General features: G+C 39.7%; 1 protein-coding gene and 1 pseudogene across 1 annotated transcript in view; both read right to left on the bottom strand.

Annotated features, from left to right (window-relative positions):
* Nucleotides 1-15294, bottom strand: part of ZNF704 (zinc finger protein 704) — a 225224-nt gene that overhangs the window by 100476 nt on the left and 109454 nt on the right. The gene's annotated exons all lie outside the window — the stretch shown is intronic.
* Nucleotides 7354-7878, bottom strand: LOC102843722 (annotated as a pseudogene).

Raw genomic sequence — 15294 nt, forward strand, 5'->3', positions numbered from 1 at the left:
AATATGCTGATAAAATGTGTACTAGTAATCATTTTTGTAACTTTTACTAGAAATCAATATTAGCACTCCAGATCACATGGCCACAGGAAACGTAGTCTATTTACATTTAAATTTTTCTTGTAAAAATTACAGCAGATGGTTCAAATCCACCAGCTGCTCTAAGAGAGAAAGCTGGGCAATCTCATTCTGTACAATTTCAATTCTTTGAAAGCCTGCTGGAGGGTCAACTAGAGTCGGTTCTGCCTTGAGAGCATATAATAACAGCAACATGGTAAGATGACTATAAAAAGTTCTAAATCTCCTCCTATGTGATTTGCAGCCTCATAAACCCAGTGGAGGGTCAGCTATGAATAAGTTCCAATTTGACAACAAGGAGAATTACATTAAGAGAAAGTTCTGTGTAAAAAGTGGTTTGGTGAGTGAAAGAATTTATTTTTAAAAACAATGTATTAGAATTTTGTAAATAAACTAGTAGAAAATTTTAAAAAATGCTAAAAAAATTGCTGAGGGAAAAACTGATGTGCTCAGTAAAGCTTTACCCCACCCCACCCCCCACCGCCCAAAAAAAGAATAGTTAAGAAAGTGATAAGGAGATGATGGTGCATTTCAAACCTCAATGGCATGTACATTCCATTGGACACTTTATAAAAGGAATGTTAGAATATACAAATTGATAAACACTGATAAAAATATGTTACAAGAAGACAGTGAGTCTGAGAGGACAAATATTGTATGACCCAACTTTTATGAAATCTCTAAAATAGGCAAATGCATAGAGACACCTTTCATTAGTGACTTCCAGGAGCAGGAAGAGAAGGGATGATGAAATCATTGCTTAGAGCTTCTCTTTATAGGAATAAAAAAATTTTTGGAAACAGCTAGTTGGTGGTGATGGTTGCACAATATGATGGATCAATGTTAGTAAATTATATTTGTAAAACATTGTGACTTTATCTGTCTATCCATTCATCCAATCATCCATCCATCCATTCAGGTTTCTTAACTGATATGCCAATTGTATGCTTTGCAACTATTTAAGCCTACAAAGAGAAATTTTAGATGTCAGCCTCAAAATGTGTAAGACACTACATCACTTTCAAAATTCTTTATTTTAATTGATTGAAATTTTTCCCACCATAGTAGAGTCTCCTTTTTTAAAAATGTATGTTATTTTTTTCATTGCTGCACACTTTCTTCCTCCCTCCCCCTCCACCCAGCAATGCATTTCTTGTTCTAGATTGCTGTCATATATATAGTGCCTCATCATAGATTCTTTTGAGTTAGTTCTTCTCCTCATCTGTACTAATGCAGTATTCATTATCTTTTCCTATTCCCTCCCCAATTTCCCTTATTTTCTTTGCAATGTCTGACATATTTCATAACAGCAGTGTTACGCAGTGTTTTTCTATTTGTGATTGAGATATTTCACTTAGCATAATGTCCTCGAGGCTCCCCCATGTTGTATAATGTTTTGCGAGTTCATTGTTTTTGATGTTGTGTAATACTCCATTGTGCAAATGTACCATAGTTTTTCTATCCATTTGTTGATAGGCCCTCAGAATGCTTCCATCTCTTTGCTATTGGGAATAATGCACCAATAAACAGAGCTGTTCATCACTTTCAAAATTCTTCTATACTATTAATGGAAAAAAGTTCTGAAGAGTCTTGACCTAGAGTACTTCTCAAATATAAGTTCTAACTATTTGAATTGAAAACACTGGTTAAACCAAAAAATTGTTTAATATAGACTTGTCTATTCTAAAATTTTGAAAGCTATTTATCTTCATTATTTAGTTATTCATCAGGGAAATGTTTTTTTTGGTAGTGACTCACTTACTCATTAGCTTTTACACTTACAAATTCTTCTTTTAGGTGGCACTAGATGATGAACATATGTTGTGTTATGCAACTATATAAAAATAGTGCTGCTTCGAAGATTCTTAGAAGGAAATTATTTTAATAATATCATCATAATAATTATCTTACACTGTTGGAATTTTCTTTTTTTTTTCCTTCCCTGCAACTCAAGGGGCTCTACCCACTGTACTGAATTTGTCCTTAACAAACTTTGATAAAATATACAGGAGGTAAGAAGCTATGGTGGCAGTCTGCAGTGTGTTGTGCTGCTAAAAATATGTAGGAAGTAGTCAGTAAGGGGTTAATATATTTTTTAGGGAATCAAGGATCGTTTCTATAATAAACAAAATATTTCAATTTATAAAAACATTCAAAGGTCACATGAGTGATTATGTCCTTCAATGTGCAGTTAATACAAGTGGCTATTAGCACACTGGTGATTACAGTCTACATAAAAGTGGAAAAAAGGCTTTATGTGGCTTTATGATCTATTTCTGAAAAAGAAGTCTATCTATGAAGCACATTTTTGCTGAACATAGAGGTCCCTATGAACTGGAGTTAATCAATAACAATTAGTTGTAATTCTTTTCCATATGGTCACTGGGTTTGGACTGACTCAATTATCTTTTTGTTTAGATGCACTTAAGAAAAATATGACTTATAAAAAAGGTCACATTTTTAACTGCTTCAAATGCATTTGAAAGTTGAACAATGCATATGGATGAATGAAGAAGAATTGTTACCTTTGAGCTGGAGTGGGTGGCAAAGTATTGGACATTCCATGACTACTAACAGAACAAAGCAATCTGTCTTGGAGGGAGTGGAATCAGGGGGTTCCTTAAAGGCAAGGCTGGTGAAACATCATCTCACTTACTTACAACATGTTATCAGGAGGGGCCAGTCATTGGAAAAAGACATCATACTAAAAAAAGTCAGAGAAATAAAAGAAGTCCCTCAACAAAATGTACTGATAGTCACTAAAATAATAGGTTAAAGCATATCAGAAATCATGTAAAGTTTCTAGTATGTTTTTTGTAGACTTACTGTGATTCATGGGCTACTCTATGGTACCTAACACCAACAACAAAACGGCTTCTCCCAAGATACTGGACTAGACCCTCTTCTAATTTAATTTTTATACATTCTTCTTGGCTGGTTTTATCCATGATCAATATAAGCCTCACTCAGTAGCCTATTGCTGTTGAGTTAACTCCAGCTCCTGGAAACCTCTCATGTATCTGAGTAGAACCGTATTCCACAGCTTTTCCAAAGACTGGGTTTTTTAAAAAAATTTTTTTAAATAAAACTTGTATTTTACACTGGCTTACTTACAAAATTCATATATACTGTTTTTCACACCGGATCCTTCCCATTTCCTTTACCAACCCCTCCCTCTACCCATCAAATTGTATGACCCTATAATTACACTCCTGCCCATCCTCACACTTCTGCTCCTACCCTACTCCCCCTTGGATCCTCACCCCCGTTTTACTAGTTATCTTTCTTGCTATTTCTACATTAATTGACCTTAGACAGTATTTGTCCTTATGGGACTGAGTTCACTTAGCATAATGCTCTCCAGTTCCTCCCTTTATTTTCATTACCAATTAGTGTCTGGTACATTGTGAGCAACTCGTAACTCTGCACAGAGGCTATCCATATTTACATAAGGGAATTCTGTTGCTTAGGGGAAAGAGCTGCGTTGCCAACCCAAAACACAGTGTGAGTTCACTAGCGGATCTATGGAAAAGTATCTTGGAAAAGCTCCTGGAGCGTGTCAGCTATGAGTTGGTTCTGACACAATGGCACATAACAACAAGAACAATTTAGATAAAGGAAACGAAGAAGTAAAAATTAAAGGGTAAGACCCTACTTTGCTCTGAATCCTACCTGCCTAAGGTTAGTGTAGTTTTCACAGAGTGAGAGGGGCTGCCCTTGAGGGTAGAACTGAATGGTTCTACTAGAAGAGTACCAAAGAGAGTGGTGATGTTTCTGTGTACTTTCAAGTTAGAACCAATTCATAGCTGACCCTCCAGTGGGTTTTCAGTGCAGTAACCTGCATGGAAGGAGACTGCCCATCTTTCTCCTGTGGAGGAGCTGATGGATTTGAACAGCATTCCTTTGGTTTGACAGAGCAATTAAGCCTCCAGGACTCCCTTACAAGGGAAGTAGAAAGATGCATATAATGTTGGCAACTGAGATTTGGTTTCAAATATCAACTCCACTGACTTAGCACTGGTCCGGGAGGGTAACTCTGAGAAGGAATCTGAGGTCAGTGCTATTGGTGAAAAAATGCTGTGATGGTGTGGTGATTACTGAGCCCTAGGAAGGGAAGGGAGAGTGTAGGCAGCAACACTAAATCCTTGAACTTTAGGAATAAGACATGGCATTTGTACTCAAGGGCTTACATAGTGATGAAGAGACACAGAAGAAGAACTGTGCAATGTTGGAGTGCTTATGCATTTTAGCATAAGGCCCTTAAAAGTGCTACGGTAGCAGAGTGGCAGATCATCGGGGAAAGGCTTTCTGGAAGAAAAGTTTGGCTCTGAAGCATAAGGAGTGTTACCAGATAAAAGACAGAACTACCAGTCACATCTGAATTTCAGGTAAGCGGCAAGTAGATTTCAAGTATATCATGTGTAATTCAGGCTGGTTCAGAAAATGTGGATGAGGAACACATAGTTACTCATGCCAGATGGAACTTGGCTGAAAGTAGATAGTTCTAGAAAGACACCTACTACACTTTATTGACTATGGAAAGGCACTGGAGTGTGTGAATCATGACAAACTACGGCTAACACACAGAAGAAAAGAAATTCCAGAATATTTAACTGTGCTCATGTAGAACCTAAATATTGGGTGGCTTAAAGTCAGGAAAAGTGTGCATCATTGTTTAATGTTTTCACGAAAAATTTTCATGCTGTGCAAATAATATAGTCTATATAGATATAAGTAACTAGTATATATATAGCAGCACATAGCATCTGGATTGGAAGAAACTCATCAACAATCTGCAATATGCATATGACACAACTTGGCCTGTTCAATGTGAAGATTACTTATTTAGGAAGATCAAAAACTACAGCCTTCAATATAGAATATTCTTCAATCTAAGAGAGAGATAAATTTTTACAATTGGACCAATAAACAACATCATGATAAACTCAGAAAAGATTGACATTTTTAAGAATTGGAATTCATACTGGATCCATAATCAATCCCAGTGGAAACAGCAATCAAGAAATCAAATGATGCGCCACATTGTACAAAGATGCTGTAACAGATCTTTTCTAAAGTGTCAAAAAGCAAAAATGTCACTTTAAGGAGTAAGGTGTACCTAATCGAAGCCCTGGAACTTTTAATAACTTCTTACACATGTGAAAGTTAGACAATGAAAAAGGAAGACCAAAGATGAAGTGTTGGTATGTGCCATCATGCTGGAATTGACTCATTGTGGATTTTTCAGTAGGTTTTCACAGGCTGTAAATCTCATGGAAGGAGATTGCTCATCATATCCCTTGGAGCAGCTGGTGGATTTGAACTGCCTTTTGCTAGGCAGTGCAACTCTTTACCCACTAGACCACCACAACTCCAAGAGATGAACTGTGGTGTTGGTGAAGAGTATTAAATATGCCACTGATTGCCAGAAGAACAAATAAACTAGCATTAGAAGAAGTGCAGCCAGAATACTCCTTAGCAGCAAGGGTGAGGAGACTTCGTGTCATAGATGTTGGACACTTCATGCTTGGTAAAGTGAAGGTCGGCAAAAAAGAGGATGGCTCTCAATGAGATTTACCAACACAGTGATTTTTAACAATGGGCTCAAATACAGCAAAAGTGGTTTGTTTTTGTTTTAAATTTATTTGACTTAATGTGTCATCCAATTGGATCCGACTGGCACAGGAGGAGTTTGCTCCTCCTTATCCAGAGGTGCATCTGGTGGAATCGAACTGCGCAACTTCGGGATTGCAGTGCAGCTTCTTGACAGCTTTTTATTAATTTTAATGCACATTTAAAGAGATTTTGGATTTCCACTCATTCATTGTTGCATTTTTCTCCCTGCCACACCACTCCCCCCTCCAGTTCGCTCTTCTCTTTGGAAAGTCAAATTCTTTCATTGATATACAATGCCCATCCCACCCCCAACGCGCCACTATGCAAGGATGACTGAGCAGTGTGTTCTTCTGTTGTACATGGAGTCAACATAAGTCAGAACTGACTTTACTGCACCTAGCAATGATTTATCTCATGTTTATTTTGAACTGACACAGTGGCTGCTGCAATGGGATCGAGTGTATCAGAGATGATAAGGACAGTGCAGGACAGGACATGGTTTAGATCTGTTTGTTTACAGGGTCACTAGGAGTCATACTTGACTCAATGGCACTTGACAACAACAGTAAGAATTAATTTTCCATTTATTGAAATTCAAATTTAACTGGACATTCAATGTTTTTATTCACTAAATCTGGCAACCCTACCTCAGATATGTGGAGTAGCGTGGGGAGAAAAAGCCTGAAGAGAATGCCGAATTGTCTAACACAGTCGGGGTCTCGAAGGTATTGGTGCAGGGAGGGGAAGATGAAGGAGCTAGTGCTAGGTCAATAATTTGGCTAGACCATATGACCTTGACTTGTCCAAGAGGAATATGACGTCTTCCTGGGAACTTATGTTCAGTGATCAAATGAGAAATGATGTATCTTATGAAAAAAAGAGTGTATACAAACTTTCATGGATATAACTCATATATTCCTGGGGAATTATTGTTAATATGCTTCCTAAACACATCTATAGCCTCCAAGATCTTGTTCTTCAAAGGGATAAAAAGAGTTTTCCCAAAATTAAATGTGGATATTAATCAAGAAAGTATGTTTTTATAAACACATTTCTAATGTGTGTAGTGATTTATACACACTAATGATGAAACAAGCTAATGAATATGCAAGGAGAGAATCAATAAATTAAGATCTTGTTTATGCACAAAGTGAAGGTTTAACTAAGATTTAAAAATCATAGGTTTAGAAGACGACGATATCAAAATATTGACTAAGTGAATCACTGATAGAAAATGAATGACTGGAAAACTAATGCATGTCTGTTAATTACCCTAATCATACCAAATCACTTACTTTAAAACAAATCATCCAGAGTATCAACTGATAAAAGGTAGACTGTTGGTAGATGCCATCAGTTGAGTATGCCTTTGAGGGACCCATGAACATCAGACCTGAATCCTGTCCTAACCTGTGCCGTCCTCATCATCTTGGACACACTTGAACCCACCGCTGAAGTCACTGTGTTAATCCATCTCACTGAAAGACAAATTAGCCACTGGAGTTTTTTCTCTACTGCATACATACGTGCTTTTTAATCAGCCTGAAGTTCACCTCAAAAAATTGCAAGGACTTGTGTGACAGATTTAGAAACCTGTCTTTTTTTTTTCTTTCTTTCTGTTGTTTTACTGGAGCCTGGGGCTGGTTCTGCCTGGTGGCAATATCACAGGCCAAACCAGACGGGGACACCGCCACATCCGGGGTGTGTGTGGGGATGTCCTGGCTCTGCTTCTGCCGCTCCTCCTTTATGAACTGCTCCTGTAGGTCCTCCTTGGTGACAACTCTGGGGTCTGAGGTCTGGGAAGGTGAAGGTCTGTCCATGAGCCAGCTGGACATAGGCGACCTTGTAGTCTGGCTTTTTCACCCTCACGTTTCTGTGATCTCGTTTCCTGTTGAAACTGTGCTGCACCCGCCTCCTCGCTGCCACCGGCACCTGGTAGATGCTCTGCAGGTAGTTTCTGAGGTCCACCCTGGTCATCTCCAGCGGGATCCGGAACTGCACAGTGTCGTCGGGCTGAGCTGTGCCAGGCTGCACCAGCTGGATGAAGAAGTTGGTTTGGAATACTCGGAGCTGTGGCCCTCCGAGCTGGTACAGCGCGTACTTCATGCTTCCAGCCTCTCCCCCAGCCCCCCCGCAGCCAGGGTCAGGGTCACCTGCCCGCCCGGGGCCCCACAGGATGTCATCCATCCCCCCTCCCCACCCAGAGCGCTCCACCTGTCGAAATGTCTTTTTTTTTGTTTTTTTTTTGAAATATCTCTTTTTTTAAAAACTATGTATTTAAGAATATTTTTGGTGATTTTTTTTTTAAAAGGGGTATTAAAAAAGCATTTTTAAGCCACTGAGGAAACTTGAAGATGGACTGGATATTAGATAACAGTTTGGGATTTTTTTTAAAGCTTTGGTTAAATTAAAAAGAAAATCCTTTCTGTTAGAGATATGTATGCAAGTGTTTATGTACCATGGCTGAGAGTATCTCTTAAGTATTCCACCTTAATAAAGGGTGGGGAGAAGAAGAAACCAAGTTGCTGAATATTAAATAATTGCTAAAGCAGGGTGATGGTTACATGGAAAGCTCAGTATAGGATTCTATTTCAGTATATATTGAAAATCTCCATATTTATTAAATGAATAGTAGCATCAGTAAGATTACTGGGAAGGGGGCTCTACTGGGGAAATGGGTAAGGAACAACATTGCCAACCCAAAGGCATGAGATATGAATGTACCAGCTGCTCCTCAGGAGAAAGACAGGTAACCTCCTCTGATGTGACTGATGCCTCTGAAAACCCACTGGAGGGTCAGCTGTGAGCTGACTTGATAGAACATATAACAACAACCTGTTTGTTGAGTATCATCCATTCTAAAACCCAGGCACCCTGCTTAGTAGTTACCATGCAATGTGCACTGGGTGCTGTAAGAATCTTTTGATCTAAGCGTTATTATTATTATTACCCCCATTTCTCAGATAAAGAAATTGAGGCCTGGAGAGATGACAGTATTCTCACTGTCATTAAGCTAAATAATATGTCCATGTAGGATTCTGATCTAGGCTATAGGACTTGAAAACCAATACCTACACTGACAGGTATATCAAGGAGTATCAAGAATGTAAATAGAGTCGTAACACATCTGATGATGAAAATGTGAAAAACAGCTGACATATTTCTCCCTTCCCATAGTCATGTAGAACAGGACCAGATCTACAATCAGTGAAGAACCAGTACTCATTCAGTCATCGATCAAGCTGTTGCTTAAGGCAGAAAGGGGGCTGGATACCGCCCCCTCAGACCAAGGAGGTGAAGCTAAAAGAAATAGCAGAAAAGTCTTTCCCTGATGACAACAGTGGTTCTTAAAAATCAAACAAAGTAGTCAAAATGTACAGTTTGCTCATCTCCCCCTGTGGTTCCTTCTGATGTCTGGTTTTACTTTGCAGGAGTTTGCTTCAGGTTTTAAATAATTCATCTCACGGTGTCTTGTTTGGTGCAGGCAAGCAGTGGGTGGACGGCGCGGGAAGCAGAGGAGAGTGAGGAGGACACACATCACCTCATGGCAAGTGCAGAGCGGGCCCAGCTGCAGCCCGCCAGGCCCCGCCCCATGAGCTCATCCCCTGGCAGTGCAAATGAGGATGACATCATGGTGCTGGAGCGCCTCACAGCCTGCTGCAGTGGGAGCACTCCTGCTTTCCCTGAGCACAGGAAAAATTAGCATCGATATTTCTGGCTGTTCCTGAGGAAGTGGCATTTTATTCAAGAGTGTCGTGGGAAACATAACACATTGCCTGCACTAGTATCAGCTCCAGTGCTAAAGGAAAACAGGGCTTATCAGTAAACAAGTCGCTGATGATTGAGGTTATCAGACCATGAAGGTCACCAGCCATTCTTCAGAAACAGAGTCTAATGATAATGGCATGAGATACATATATCACATGGTTTCTGTTCAGATTTCTTCAAGAATCTTTTAGCCCAAGAATATAAAGATATAACTATAGCAATGATATTAAATACTAATAAAAACCATTATCCTGACTCATTTTTTTTCCTAGTGGTTGTGTTCAATGTTTTAGGTATTATCTAATTTGACCTCCTGCAGCCTATAAGATAAGCACAACACCCCCACCTCTTGTACATACACTCAATCTGTCTCTTTACAAATGAGGAAACTGTGTTGCAGAGAAGTCAGTCATTTACTTGAGGACAAAAAGCAGAAATTCCTTCACCCCCTGCCTCCCCCCACCCACCAAAGTCATTGATCCTGTGGTTTACCTCTCCCCTCCCGCCTTCCCTTCCCCCTTTGGACTTTTATCCACAGCTTACTAGTTATCCTGCTATTTTTACAGTAATGGTTTTAGGATAGATCTAGTGGAGATCTGAAAAGACAGAGTGATAGTGGGCATACAGTAATGGTGATTAATTTTTTAAAACAGTGCATCACTATATGAAATAAAATGTGAATGAAGAAATGTATGAAACACAATGTGCATGAAAGGAACACAATGCATATGAATTTGTATGCAAATCAATATAAAACAAAAAAATTAAGAAAGCAGAAACTGACAAAGCTCTAAAATATTAGTTGTTGTTTGTTATTGTTGTTGCTGTCAAGTTGAAGTTGACTCACAGCAACTCTATGAACAAAAGACCTAATGCCTTTCCATAGATATCATTGTTTCTCCAAGTTCAGAGAGTTTCCAGAGACATGTGATTTAGGAAGTGGATGCCACTCCTGCTTTCTAAACTGTTTTACAACTGGGAGCTACACCAAATACTGTCCATATTGGGAAACCATTCTGGTATTTGATATCCCCATAGCACAAGGTTCAGCATCATAGCAAATCCAGGTTACCTCATATAGCACATTGACAAAGAGTGATGTGCAATGTGGAAGAATGTTTCTCCAGATGGAACAGCACTAGTCTCATTTAGCAGTGTTTAAGTGTTGTCAAGTCGAACATGACTCAGAGTAAACTTTGCACAAAAGACCTGAACTCTGTTCTATGATTAACATAATTTCTGTACATTTATAAGAGTCTGTAGTGTTTCCAGAGACACCAAGTTTAGGAAGTGGATGCCACTCCTGCTTCTCACATGAATCAATCTGTAAGCTCATTCAACCATTGTACATAATGGGTAACTATTATGGTATGTGACATGACTATGGAACAGTGCTCAACAACTCCAAGTTGTTCAGTATAGCAAATAGACAAACGATTGCTGTGTCTTTTAAAGAATATTCTAAAATGAATAAATAGGGCTGAGGGCCCTACAGGATTTTAAATCCACCCTAACCCTTAGTCTAAGGCTCAAGGACCACCCACTTTGAGGGGGAGGGGGAAGAATAGTAACACACCCCAAAAAGGACCCCAGAAATTTCCCTTGCCTCACTGCCATCAAGACAAAACCACCATCCGAAAATAGTAGTATCTAATAATAATCCTACATAAAACATTATGTACACGTATTAGGGAGGTCTGGTGGCCTAGTGGTAAGACGCTGCACTGCAATCCCAAAGGTGTGTGGTTAAAACTCACCAGCTGCTCTGTGGGAGGAAGATGGGCTAGCATCTCCTGTGTGATTAAGTGCCTCTGAAAATCTGCTGGAGGATCAGCTATGGGTTGATTACAACTTGACCCACAACAACAACAATTAACAACCCAACATAAAACATAGGAGGACAGATTAACAACATGAAGATGCTGTCCATGACCATTATTCTTCACTTTATTTATTCATTCTTATTTTCACTGAGTTGGAAACAACTCATAGCTGACCTTCCACTGGGTTTCTGAGGCTGTAAATCTCACAGGAGATTACCCATCTCTCCCTAAGAACGGCTGGTGATTTTTTTTCTCCAAATCTCTTCATTCAAATGAAGAGCTAACCAAGTTATTTGAGGGTTAGGGGAAGAAATGGGGAGTACTGTGGGTGCATTCCATCTGTCCCTCCAGTAGTTTCACAAAGGTGACTTCTGAAGTCTGTAGGGAGTTGTGTGGCTAACTTAGAGGCCAGGCATTTCTAGCAGTTTGAATCCACCAGCAGCTCCTCAGGATAAAGACGGGAAATCTCCTCCTGTGCAATTCAGTCTTAAAAACCAAGTGGAACATTAACTATGAGTTGGCTCTGGCTGGACAATGAGAGCAAGTCCTCTTGGTAGACCTCACAATGTCTGCTATTGGACCCTTTTCTTGGTTACTTTCTTTTTCATTTCCATCTCATAGAGGAGGAAGGTGAGACTCAGGAGGATGAATAACTTTTCCAAGGCTACAGAGTAAAGAGTAGGAGCCAGACTTTCAGCTAACACCCACTGACTCCAAATTCCGCACGTTTACCATAAACTGCTGCTTCATAATTACAGAGCGGTCCTGTAACCTCAGCACTCCCAATTACTCTGTGCCTTCTGACAAATTTGCCTCACTACTTTTTGGATTTTATCACCTGTAAATTAGGGATAACAGTAACCATGACCCATGTAATTTATCTTGCAAAATGCCTAGTTCATGTTGTTGTTGTTGTTAGGTGCCTTGGAGGCAAAGACGACTCACGGCGACCCTATGAACAACAGATCTGAACTCTGTCCTAGCCTGTGCCATCTCCACAATTTCTGACACACCCAAGCCCATTGCTGCCAATCCACCCAGTTAGGGTCTTCCTATACTTCACAATCCTGAGGCAAAGTATGCTTTCCAAGCATGAAAACTGGACACAGACAAAAGTGGAATGAGATTCCAAAAGTGAAGGCATGCAGCATTAACAGGGAAAAACTGGGGAGCGGCGGAGGGGGCTGCCTTTCAGTTAAGAGGATGTGGATATGGGCATAGGCTCTGCCTTCCTAGCTGGGTGACCTCAGACAGATTACTCAGCCCACTTAAGCCTAGTGGGTAAGGAGTTGTGCTGCCAACTCACAGGCATCAAGTTCAAATCCACCAACTGCTGCAAGGGAGAAAGATGGGCAATTTCCTCCCTTGGGATTTAAACTTCCTCCGAAAACCCACTGGAGGGTCTGCTATGACTTGGTTCCAACTTGATGGCATATAAAAAACAAAACAAAACACACTTAAGCCTCACTGTTATTAAGATAAAATGCATTCGTCGTAGCATTGTCTTAAGGCTCTCTGAGGTTGAAGTAATTAAGCAGGACAGTTTAGGATAAGGCAAGATTCTGTTGTTTGTAGGGTCACCGTAAGTTGTATTTGAATTGATGGCACCAGGACTGGCATCCACTTCCTAAACAGCATGCTTCTGTAAACTCTATGAACTTTGATAAATGACAACGTTACAGAAAGGTTTCAGGCCTTTTGTTCATAGGGTCGCTATGAGTCGTGCTCGACTCGACGACAATCAACAACAAAAGCAACAGCAACAACAGTTCTAACGCTGTATTGTGAGAACAAACAAGATAAAGCACATAAGCTTCTGAGCACAGTTCCCAGCGTGAAGTACCAGCACCATGCAGGCTGGAGACAGAGACACAGAATTCCTCCCACCACGCAGGAAACCCTGCTTCTTCTGCTTGGGTCACAGAGTGCAACCACCTGTCACTGGAGTAAACAGGAAGGATCACACTTTTCTGCACTTTTTTTTCTTTACTGATGCTATCTATCTATCTATCTATCTATCTATCTATCTATCTATCTATCTATTTTTGGTGCTTTCATTTCAATCACGCCACCCAGCTCTCTTCACCTCCCCATAAGCTTCTTGGTTTCCACACTTGTCACCAGTCTGGGACATGCAGTGTGGCTGGCAAGCAACTGAACACATCAAGTCAGCTGTAGTGCTGATGGGAAACTCAGTCACGGCCCTGGGGGATTCCAACTGGAGGCAGAATTTATTCTCTGTGTGTGAGATTTCATTAAGCCTGGGCTGATTGGGAATAATGAAACTTTGCCCATGAACCATAGACTTTGATTCCTGCTAGAGGCCTCCTGAGCCAGGATCTGGTTTCCAATCAGCCTGATCACTGTGGCTCACTTGGATGGCTGTAGCTCACCTGTGCATCTGATTTCTGCCCACAGAAAAATTCCATATCTAGTTTTAACACCCGTTAAGCAAATTCTACCATTGTTGGGTTTTTAAAAAATGTACCATCAAAGCAGAACTGATTCTAAGCAGACCCTCTAAGGGGTTTTTATAGGCAATAAATCACACGAGATGGGACTGCCAATCTTTCTCCCTCAGAGCAGAGAGTGGATTTGAACCAGGTACCTTTGGGTTGGCAACATGACTCCTGACCTCAACAACACTCAAAATTGTGTCAAATGATGCCAGAAACAGGACACGGCTGGGAGATGCTACAGCTGCACTAAGAAACAACCATCAAATTTCAGTTAACAAAGAAGGAAGCAGAACAACAAACATAATTTTCTATGAAAATATGTTTCTGCTACACATGGAAAAGGCGATATATCCAGAAAACATGTGTTGAATACTTCCTGATTATATCTGAACACCTCCTGCACTGGCTTAACAGTCCTACACAAATAGTGGTTTGCCCTGGTCCAGGGAGAGGGTAAGCTCTGTAATAAGATAGAATACCACAAGAATATATGCAGTTGAACTTGTTAAAAATTAAAAAAATGTGACATAGCGTACTAAGCTCTGAAGTCTTGATTGACATGTGAAAAACAAATCTAGTCATTTAAATGGATAACTGGAACTGACTCAATAACACAATTCCAATGTTACAATATTGGAAGAAAATAAAGGTCGTTAGATAATTGTGTAACAGTCTAAGAAATAAAGGGAAAGTCTAATCTGACTTAAGGCAGTTGCTTCCTTTTAACTATACAAAATCAACATCTGAAGTTTAGTGTTGTCATCTGTCCTTATCGGTAATGTGCTAGAACTAGACAGTCCATCTCTAAGTGGACAGCACCGATGGATTCACAATCTTGACAAAAATTAAGGTTGGTGTGAATTTTACTGAGAATTATAACTGTCAAATCCCATCACTTAAATATTTGCCACGTATAAACAATTTATAGAAGCAAAATTAGTAATTAAAGACTATAATGACAGAATCATGTATCAAACAAATTAACTCCTACTGACAGAGCAACATGATAAAGAAATGGGGAGTACAGAGTTTTGAACAGTTACCAATGTTTGAAAAACAAGGACTCATGAAACACTATACAAAATGGATGACCCAGGAGGACTTTAAGCTGAGTGAAATATCTCAGTCACAAAAGGACAAATACTGCATAGTGCCACTGTTGTAAAGCAGGTCTAACATCAGAGTTGGGGGGGAAACTAAGAGGGGATAAATAATGTATACTGCATTGAAACAGAGGAGGGAGAGAACTATTCTCATGACAGGAGTTCAGAATGAAGACTGCATAGTGGAGTGGACTGGGGGGTAGAATGTATAACAATTAAAAAAATTCTTTTTGTTTTTTACTTTTCAAAGAGAAAATGAACTGGGGGAGGGGGAACATGGAGGAAAGCGTACAAAAAATGAATGAATGGAAATCCAAAGTCTCTGTAAACTTTCATTAAAATTTAAAAAAGTTACCAATGATATACATAAGTGATCAGATTTAAAGTTTAACACAATTAGATCAAATTAAGATGCATGTAAACCCCAAAGTATTATAAGTAAAACTTTAA

The sequence above is a fragment of the Elephantulus edwardii genome, unplaced genomic scaffold (assembly GCF_000299155.1).
Source record: "Elephantulus edwardii isolate Elephantulus edwardi_28Jun2011 unplaced genomic scaffold, EleEdw1.0 scaffold00008, whole genome shotgun sequence".
NCBI lineage: Eukaryota > Metazoa > Chordata > Mammalia > Macroscelidea > Macroscelididae > Elephantulus > Elephantulus edwardii.